The sequence below is a fragment of the Dama dama genome, chromosome 2, assembly GCF_033118175.1.
Source record: "Dama dama isolate Ldn47 chromosome 2, ASM3311817v1, whole genome shotgun sequence".
Taxonomy (NCBI): Eukaryota; Metazoa; Chordata; class Mammalia; order Artiodactyla; family Cervidae; genus Dama; species Dama dama.
The window spans coordinates 41582366-41589109 of record NC_083682.1 but is presented as its reverse complement, the minus strand read 5'-3'; the positions used below and the strand labels follow the sequence as shown (position 1 = coordinate 41589109).

Here is a 6744-nt window from a genome sequence, read left to right as displayed (position 1 = left end):
GGCCAGCCGGGGCCGGCCCCCGGGGAGGCGCGGAAAAGAGGGGAAAGGTAACGCGAGCGGGGTTACTCGGGGCCAAAGTCCTCGGATGTTGGGCGCTCGGCGTATGGCAGCTCGAGGGGGCGGGGCGCGCAGCCGGGGAGGCGGGGAGAGGCGGTGCGTGCGCGCCCCCGCCGGCGCCCGCGCCCCCGCGCGCCCCCGGCCCAGCGCGTCCCCGAGCGGCGCGCGCCGCCGACGCGGGGAGCTAGAGCGCCGCTCGGCGACGCGCCGCCCGCCCGCCTCCTCACGGCCCGCGCCGCGCGCGCCCTGACAGATGCGCCCCAGTGGGCGCGTTGGGTGACTGTGTACTCCAGCCTCGGTGCTCTCAAAGCCCAGCCAAGTAGAACTAAGGGCAGTGGAAGAAATGGATGAAATGGGTTTGTTGGGAACTGGTGGAGGAAGACGGTTGCCAGAGGCGAGCCCAGACAACCACCCTCCTCAGAAGGGCCAGCTCCCCTGCCCTGGAGCTCCAGGTAATAAATAATAAATAGCTGAGGCTGTCTGCTGGTTGGGACCCAGCAGCGCCCTCGATGACTCGGCTTTCTAAGCTCGGCGGTGCCTGAGAAGGCTCAGCAAATTTGCTAGTTGTGCACTTTCCCTTCTTGTAAGGGAAAGGACGCCAGTATGTCTTCGTCCCCAAACCCTGGGCCACTGAGCCATCCATCCTATCTACAGCATCCTCACAGGTACGCATCGGCCAAGTATGTAACCCAGCAAGGACTCACTTGCCCCAGGCGCAGAAAGCCAGACTCTGACAGCAGGTGTTTGCAGCAAAGGAAGGGTTTATTGCAGGGTACAGGGAGATTATGAAGGACAGGGAAGCCTAGCATGCTGTAGTCCTTGGGGTCGCAAAGAGTCGGACACCGACCGAACACCAACCACCACCAAGCAAGAGGGTGAGAGAGACTGACTTCTTCACAAGCCTCAGATCTGCTCCCACTTGGTCAGTGAGTTAGGGGTTTCTTAAAAAGGGAAAACAGAGACTAGGATGAATCATCTTGTGACTTTTTTTTTTTAATGGTAGTTTTAGAAATCAGGATGTCTTGGATTATCAGGTCAGGTGGCCCATGGCTTAGGGGTCTGTGAGCTCATCTTGCTGTAGAGAAACAGGCTGAGTTTGTACATTAATGATGTTATCTATAATAGCTATTTTAGTATATTAGCAATTGTATCTGCAACAGCAGTTTCAGTCATCTGACTAGTTGATTAGTGTTCACTTAGCACAGGATTGAGGTCATGGGAGGGTGAGGAAGGAAATTAAGTTTTAGATAGTTATTCATAAACTTGGGAAGAGAACTCGATTTTAGGGGAACTCTGCTTAAAATCGTACACCTAGTGGAGACAGCCGTGGTCTTAGAACTGGTGCCTGGCTAGAGGGCTGCCAACAGTTGGCATGACAAGCAACCTATGTGGCCCATGAGACTTATAAACTCTGTAAGAGTCAGTTTCCTCACACATAACTTTCCAGGTTCCCTGGAATTTCAAATTCTAAAGTGTCTTAAAGCAGGAGCTTGTCATTAGACTGTTTAATACTATTACTTTTATATAGAGCCCTTAGATGAATCCCATTCTAATCTAGTCTTCATTTATTCATTCTGTAAATATTTACCAAGCACATACTATTTTCAGGCAGGCTTCCCAGGTGGCTCCATGGCAAAGAATCTGCCTTCAGGAAACACGGGTTTGATCCCTGGGTCAAGAAGAACCCCTGGAGTAGAAAATGGTAACCTGCTCCAGTATACTTGTCTAGAAAATTCCATAGACAAAGGAGCTAGCAGGCTGCACTCCATGGGGTCACAAAGAGTGAGACATGGCTGAGCACACACACACACATTATTTTCTGTCACTATTCTAAGTTCGGTAGATTCGGCTGTGAACAAGAAAGGTTTCCACCTACTTCTCCATCTCCTCCCAGTGCCATAGAGCTGGGGCCAGAGCTGGCATTTCAGCCCCAGGCACTATGACTTTTGAAGTTACAGTGAATGATGAAGTTACCAAAGGTTTTAATGATAGGAAAATAAAGAAATATCAACACAAAAGAAGATGAAAGAAGGTTCTGTTTAAATGATGAGGAAAGACAAATAATTATAATAGAGGAACCAAAACTGATCTTAACAAATGACACCAGTGATACCACGGAGGACCCCTAGACATTTTGTTGTGAAGTTGCTACCTCTGAATGATTACCAGTTTGCTGTGTATGATGCCATATAAACAACAAAAAAGTTTAAGAATACCTAGTATTGATCTATAGTCTAAGAATACCTAATATTGATCTATTGATGCCATACACACAACAAAAAAGACTAAATTCCTACTATCAATACCTAGTATTGATATTCTGGGCTTCTAAGAGTGTACCTTTTAAAAGCAAGATGATTTATGCTAGCTCTAAAGAGGCCATTAAAAAGAAATCTACATATATTAAATATGAGTGACATGTAAGTGGAAGGGATGGGATTAAGAAGCGATTGTCACTTGGAGAGAAATTGGGAAACATTGTAGTTGTCTCACTTTAAGGAAAACTCATAAAATGACAGTGGAATACCATCTTGAGTGTTAAGCAGCTTCCATTTCTACAGCTCAGTCAGTTGGAATAGTGTTAGATTTTGTTTTTCTTTTCCCTCTTCCCCAATGGAGAAATTGGAGTTGGTGATGGACAGGGAAGCCTGGCGTGCTGCAGTCCATGGGGTTGCAAAGAGTCGGACACGACTGAACAACTGAACTGAACTGAACTTCCCCAATGGGCCCTTTCAAAACAATAAATGAAGGAAATATCATTCATTTAAGTGACATATTAAAGATTTCCATTAGACTGTTGAATACCACTACTTTTATGCACAACTCAAGAAATGCCTTCCCAAATATTTTAAACAAAACAACTAGTTACCTGAAAACTAAGTTATAAGAAAGCCAAACAAGATAAGATAGGTGTGATGATAATATATTGATAGTATAAACTGAGATAATAAAAGAAAAGTACTCAGATTGAAAGTTCAGAGTAACAGTGGTAGAAAAGATAAAAGTTGGTCTCTCTCTCGGACCAATACAGACAGTCTCAGTCTAAGATGGTGGCTCTATATCCATCAGGGATCCCAAACTCCTTCTGACAGATTGCTCTGCAAACTGTTACCTGTGATTTCCATCCTAACTTGTAAGTTGGCCACTTCTCCTTGAGCCATAACATCCACATGCTAGAGAGGAAGACCAGCCACAGAGGAGGAGAGGACATAACTTCCTCTTCTTAAGTAAACTTCACAGTAGATCTATACAAACCACTTCTCCTTACAAACATTGCACAAACTTTGCCATATGGCCACACTTAGTTGCAAGAGAGACTGGGAAATATAACCTTTTTTATTGGTTGGGCAAATGCCCAGCTAACATGTGGGGTTTCATTATTGAGAAAAATGAAAAGCACAGATACTGGGAGCAACCAGCAGTGTCTGCTGTAGTTCTATGCCTCTGGCTGCCGAAATATCTGGGCACATCCTTTCCCCCAGATAATGATAACCACTCCTTCTCAAGGGGTACAACCTAAATTCCCATGCATTTACCCCATCTTGTTCAACATCCAGGATCTTCTGTAGGAACAAATACACTGTCACGTTCAAGTTATCTCTTTCTTTAACATAGCCAGTACACAATGATAGGATGGGAACAGGATAATCACAGTTTTGTTTTGTTTTGTTTTGTTTTAAATCTCCAGTTCAAAATATGAGAGGCTTATGGATTTCCCTGGTGGTGCAGTGGATAAGAATCCATGTGCCAATGCAAGGGGCCCTGGGTTTGATCCCTGGTTCAGGAAGATTCCTGAACGTGCTGCAGAACAGTTAAGCCTGTGTACCACGACTCCTGAGCCTGTTTGCCACCACTACTGAAGCCCATGCGCCTAGAACCTGTGCTCCACAGCAAGAGAAGCCACTGCAATGAGAAGCCGGCGCATGGCAACCTAGAGTAGCCTCCGCACCCCGCAACCAGAGGAAACCTGCGCAAGCAATGAAGACATAGTGCAACCAAAAATAAACAAACAAAATTTTAAAAAAATTTAAGAGTATAAGAAAGACAGCATAGACTTGTCCACAGAAATTAAAGGACTGATCACACAGACTTATCCTACTTAATTTCAGTAATCCATTCCTGAAAATCTGATGGTCCTCAAGCAAAGGCTGAATGGGAAACCTGTTATCAAATGGGAAAAAATAAAATATGCTATGCATCAACCCCGAAATTCATAACACATATTTAAAATAAAGTGAAATGCCAATTATGAGCAACAAACTGTCGAGTTAGGATGTACAATACTTAAAGAATAGCATTTTAATCACCAAACAAGGAATACAGTCACTAATTATCTGTTGCTTCTGAATGTAATAGCACCTGTAGTTTGCATGCATAATGATAAGCATTATGTTTACAATGTGGCACAGCAAATACCTACCAAGAAATAAGGAAATTTTTTAAATTACAATTAAAAGCATGCAATTTCTCTTAATGAACTGATAAATGGAGACTTGAAGCTTAAAAGATATTTGAAAAGAGAAGAACACAGTTATTGTTGTCACAGATGCCAAAAATGACAGTGCTAATGAGGGCTTCCCTGGTGGCTCAGATGGTAAGGAATCTGCCTGCAATGCAGGAGACCGGGTTCAGTCCCTGGGTAGGGAAGATCTCCTGGAGGAGGGACTGGCAATCCACTCCAGTATTCTTGCCTGGAGAACTCCATGGACAGAGGAGCCTGGCGGGCCACAGTTCATGGGTCACAAAGAGTCAGACACAACTGAGCGGCTAACACTTTCATACTTTCACAGTGAGTTGGATGGTGAATGGGAAATTTCAATCAAGCTCTCAGATCCAAAGGAATACAAAGAGTATTCTAATAAATCTAAGGGAGAATGATCTCTGCTTTAGGATTAGAAAAAAAAACAAAAAGGAGTAGTTTACATTTGTAATCCTTTGTATGGATTACAGTACATGACTACTGGAAAAACCATAGCTTTGACTATACAACCTTTGTAAGCAAAATAATGTCTTTGCTTTTTCATACGCTATCTAGGTTTGTCATACTTTTCTTCCAAGGAGCAAGCATCTTTTAATTTCATGACTGCAGTCACCATCTGCAGTGATTTTGGAGCCCAAGAAAACAAAGTCTGTCACTGTTTCCATTGTTTCCCCATCTATTTGCCATGAAGTGACAGGACCAGATGCCATGATCTTAGTTTTTTAAATGTTGAGTTTTAAGCCAGCTTTGTCACTCTCCTCTTTCACTTTCATCAAGAGGCTCTTTAGTACCTCTTTGGTTTCTGCCATAAGGGTGGTGTCATCTGCATATCTGAGGTTATTGATATTTTTCCTGGCAATCTTGATTCCAGCTTGTGCTTCATTCTGCCCGGCATTTTGCATAATGTACTCTGCATATAAATTAAATAAGCAGGGTGATAAGATACAGCCTTGAAGTACTCCTTTCCAATAATTTGGAACCAATCAGTTGTTCCATGTCTGGTTCTAACTGTTGCTTCTTGACCTGCATACAGGTTTCTCAGGAGGCAGGTTAGGTGGTCTGGTATTCGCATTCCTTGAAGAATTTTCCACAGTTTGTTGTGATCCATTTAGTCAAAGGCTTTAGTGTAGTCAATGAAGCAGAGTAGATTTTTTTTTTCATTCTCTTGCTTTTTCTATGATCCAACGGATGTTGGCAATTTGATCTCTGGTTACTGTGCCTTTTCTAAATCTAGCTTATGCATCTGGAAGTTCACAGTTCACGTACTGTTGAAGCCCAGCTTGTAGGATTTTGAGCATTACTTTGCTAACATGTGAAATGAGAGCAATTGTGCAGTAATTTGAACATTCTTTGGTATTGCTCTTCTTTGGGATTGGAATGCAAACTGACCCTTTTCCAGTCCTGTAGCCACTGCTGAGTTTTCCATATTTGCTGGCATATTGAGTGCAGCACTTTCACTGCATCATCTCTTTCAACATCTACCTTGAAATAGCTCAGCTGGAATTCTATTACCTCCACTAGTTTTGTTCGTAATGATGCTTTCTAAGGCCCACTTGACTTCACACTCCAGGATGCCTGGCTCTAGGTGATTGATCACACCATCATGGTTATCAGATCATTAAGATCTTTTTGTATAGTTCTTCTCTGTATTCTTACTACCTCTTCTTAATTTCTTCTGCCTCTATTAGGTCCATACAATTTCTGTCCTTTATTGAGCCCATCTTTGCATGAAATGTTCCCTTGGTATCTCTAATTTTCTTGAAGAGATCTCTAGTCTTTCCCATTATTATTGACCATAACGAGACTCAAACAATTGTTTGTTCTGGGATTTAGCTACATCCTGTGTCCTTCCTTAGTGTGTGTGCTTAGTCACTCAGTCGTGTCCGACTCTTTGTGACCCCATAGACTGCAGCCTTCCAGGCTCCTCAGTCCATGGGGATTCTCCAGGCAAGAATACTGGAGTGGGTTTTCATAGCCTCCTACAAGGGATCTTCCCAATCCAGGGATCAAACTCAGGTCTCCCACTTTGCAGGTGGATTCTTCACCAACTGAGCCACCAGGGAAGCCCAAGAATACTGGAATGAGTAGCCTATCCCTTCTCCAGAGGATCTTCCTGGCCCAGGATTTGAACTAGGGGTCTCCCGCATTGCAGGCAGATTCTTCACCAGCTTGAGCTACCTGGGAAGCCCCGTCCTTCCTTAATAAAG

The 6744-nt window shown here is 43.7% G+C and overlaps 1 pseudogene; it reads left to right on the top strand.

Annotated features, from left to right (window-relative positions):
* Positions 1 to 1996: 1996 nt before the first annotated feature.
* On the top strand, positions 1997 to 2555 carry LOC133040498 (cofilin-2-like; annotated as a pseudogene).
* The last annotated feature ends 4189 nt before the right edge of the window (positions 2556 to 6744 follow it).